The sequence below is a fragment of the Cryptomeria japonica genome, chromosome 2 (assembly GCF_030272615.1).
Source record: "Cryptomeria japonica chromosome 2, Sugi_1.0, whole genome shotgun sequence".
Classification (NCBI taxonomy): domain Eukaryota; kingdom Viridiplantae; phylum Streptophyta; class Pinopsida; order Cupressales; family Cupressaceae; genus Cryptomeria; species Cryptomeria japonica.
Genome location: NC_081406.1, coordinates 143371641 through 143375547, shown reverse-complemented (window position 1 = coordinate 143375547; position 3907 = coordinate 143371641). Strand labels below are relative to the sequence as shown.

Here is a 3907-nt window from a genome sequence, read left to right as displayed (position 1 = left end):
TGAGACTTGTTAAAAAATTCGTAGCTTGAGTGAAGGAAGGTCAGAGAAGATGCGCGAGGGTTTTGTCCTGCTCCGCTCTGCTCTGTTACGCGCTTGAAGATTAAGATGGAGATGATGATGCACAACTTCAAATGGATACGATGCCCCCTCTTTAAACAGGTATCTTCTCCTCATCCTCTTCATTCTTACAAACAATACTCCAAAACCTCGTCATCTCAACATGAACACACACAGAAACAGGACAAACCTCCTCCTCACATCACCCACAAATTTAATGTCAAGCACTTCACTGAGTATATTACTGCCCTCTGTAAATCGGGAAACACGAACAAGGCCTGGGACCTTGTACATTCAGCCATTACTCAACGTCTTTCTCTCGATGTCGTATCCTTCAACGCGCTTTTGGGTGGCCTTGGAAACTCTGGTGATATCCCTCGAATCAACACCCTTCTTGCTGAAATGAAAGAGATGGAAATACATCCAGATGTTGTCACTTATAACACCCTCATAAAGGCTTCGTGTAAACGGGATCAAATAGAGGAAGCGCTTGGGATTTTTCACGGAATGAGGCACGTTCATTGTTTCCCTAATATCGTTACATACAACACCCTAATTGATTGGATATGTAAAAGAGGTATAGTAGATGAAGTCCTTGTATTGTTTGCTGGGATGATACAAACTGGCATTTCTCCAGATATTTTTTCATGCAATACCCTAATTAATGGTCTATGCAAGGTGGGGAGGGAAGATGAAGCTCTAAGGTTATTAGCTGGAATGAAAAATGGTTACTGCTCCCCAAATATTGTTACATACAACACCCTGATCGATTGGATATGTAAAAGAGGTAGAGTAGATGAAGCCCTTGTATTGTTTGCTGAGATGATACAAACTGGCATTTCTCCAGATATTTTTTCATGCAATACCCTAATTAATGGTCTCTGCAAGGTGGGGAGGGAAGATGAAGCTCTAAGGTTATTAGCTGGAATGAAAAATAGTTACTGCTCCCCAAATATTGTTACATACAACACCCTGATCGATTGGATATGTAAAAGAGGTAGAGTAGATGAAGCCCTTGTATTGTTTGCTGAGATGATACAAACTGGCATTTCTCCAGATATTATTTCATGCAATACCCTAATTAATGGTCTCTGCAAGGTGGGGAGGGAAGATGAAGCTCTAAGGTTATTAGCTGGAATGAAAAATAGTTACTGCTCCCCAAATATTGTTACATACAACACCCTGATTGATGGTCTTTGCAAAGTAGAAAGAATAGATGAAGCTCTAGGATTAGTAGGTAAAATTTTGCAAGACGGCCATTTTCTTAACAGCTATACTTATAATAGTCTGATAGATGGATTTTGCAAGGCTGGGAAAACAGACAAAGCCTACCATCTGTTTGTACAAATGATGGAGTTTGGTCCTTTGCCTGATGTAGTGACATTTAGTACAGTTATTGATGGATTGTGTGAAGATGGCAGGATGGACAAGGCTTGGGATTGTTTTCAAAACATGTCCAGAAGGGGTTTACAGCCGAACGTGATTACTTAGAGTTCTTTGTTACGCAGCCTATGTGAATTGCATGAGGTGGAAAAGGCTCAAAAGTTGTTTAAAAATATGCTAAGCAAAGGCTGCTCCCCAGATGTTGTTACCTACAACATTCTAATTGGTGATTTATGTCAGAGTAATAGGGCAAAGGAAGCATTTACACTTATTTCTGAGATGGAAAATAGGGGACATCTTCCTGATGTAATTACACATAATTCACTAATGTGTGCATTCTGTAGAACGGGAGAAATGAACATGGTAGGAAAGATTTTAGAGGAGATGGCGACAAGGGATTTGAAACTTGATGAAGTGACATACAACAAAGTCATTGATGGCCTGTGCAAGGCAGGAGATTTTTCTAGAGCACTTTCGTTCTTTAATAAGATGCTAGATGAAGGCTTGACTCCTAATGTAGTCACTTATAGCTGTCTGATTGATGCCCATTGCAAAAAAGGTGAAATAGATAATGCCTTGAAGTATGTTTTTAAACATGAAAGTGGTTGGTATAACCCCAGATGTTGTAACCTATAATATATTGATTACTTCTTTTTGCAAGGAAAACAAACTTAACATGGCTCTTTCGATGCTGAATGAGATGAGAACAAATCATTTAGTTCCAAATGTTGTAACATACAATACATTATTATGCACCTTCCGTGAAAGACATGACCTTGAAAAAACGTTTTGGGTGATGGATCAAATGAAGAAAGAAGGTTGTGCTCCAAGTGATGCAACTGTCTGGATACTTGACTGGCTGGTTAAAGTTGGTCAAAAGCAAAAATTAAGGGACTTTGTAAATGATGATTCTTTTATTATTTCTAGGGCAGAATAGTTCTCATGTCTTGGTGAGTGCCAACCATTCAAAATCACTCTTGGATATATATTTTCCCAGCTCTAGAAATTGATATTTATGCATTCATGTATAGAAAAATTCTCTTGTACAAGGATGGGAAAGTCATTTTGATAATGTTGGTCATAATTCTAGTTATGATAGTTTGGATTGAAGCATAATCGAATGGTTCTTTCTGATTATTTTAAAACAATTTTATAATTTTATAGGTACAATAAAATAAGTTTGCATAATAAAGGTAAACCTATAAAGATAGTTGTAAGGCTGTTTGTCACATACAAATCATTATTTTCCTGATATCTCAAAATGAGTTATGACAATCCAGAACTTTCAGTTATCTATTAAACTTGTCTATCAAGATATCTCATAATAAAGGTAAACCTATAAAGATAGTTGTAAGGCTGACTTCATAATCACTTGTCTCTCAGTAGTGAACTAATATAATATTTTCAGCTAACTAATCTATAATCTTGACAGTCAAAATTTTATATTTCCTGCTAGGGCTGGATTGTCTTCGGCTCTTATTATTCCTCTAAACTGTGATTGACAAATATGGTTGATTTTGGTAAATTTTATCTGTCTTTTAAAGTAGTTTCTTCCCCTTCCTTTGAGATGTGAACTTTCTGAATATGGCCGCTTTCTCATCAATATTCTGTGTGCCCCAAATTTTTTTCTTCTTTTCATTGACAAATGAATCAAGGATATAAGAATTTGAGTAAATGCCATCCCATTCTTATCCTGAGATGAAATAGACATTTGGTCAAGATCTTTGCATTTTCTCTGTCTCAAATTTATCAGTATCAATGTCGTCTACAGCTGTTTCTTAAAGCTTCTCTGCATAATCTCAAAATCCCTGGGAGATTTCTAACGAAATTGGAACAAATCCATAAGACCTTCCTTTGGTCTGGCTCTGCGATAGAAACCGAATTCCTTTGGTAGTCTCAAAAAAATTATGGATTTCAACATTGTTATGATGACTAAGATAACCTAGAGGCTCATTCTCTATTTCCTCAGGGTACTCTAATATTGTTTCATTTGATAGCAGACTTCCTTTCTAGGCTTCTTTGTGGTAGCCTGAGCTTGCTCCTAAGATTAAACAAGACTCTACTTTTTCTAGTAGGTGAAAAACAAGGCTTCACTTTTCCTAGTAGGTGTGTTCTTTGTGCTAGTATCTAGTGAAGATGTCTTCTATTTATTCTCTGATTGTTCCTTCTCTAGATGGGTCTAATATGTTTTGATTAATTTGTGAAATGTTTGTTAGTTTTTCCATCCTCTACTAAAGAGGTAATCTCTCAATGGTGTTTACCTCCTCCAAATCCATCCTTAAAGCTTCTTTGGTCTCTTTTACTTCCCAACATTGTTAAGGTTCTTTTGGAAGGAGAGAAATAATCATATATTCAGGGATCTTGGTGGCAATGTTGATATGGTTGTTAACATAATTATTATGGCTACCAATGAGAATCTCATAATTAAAATTCATGATAAAGCTGTTGGGTACGGTTGCCATTGCAC

General features: G+C 36.8%; 1 pseudogene; it reads left to right on the top strand.

Annotated features, from left to right (window-relative positions):
- Positions 1-2556, top strand: LOC131873602 (pentatricopeptide repeat-containing protein At1g63330-like; annotated as a pseudogene).
- The last annotated feature ends 1351 nt before the right edge of the window (positions 2557-3907 follow it).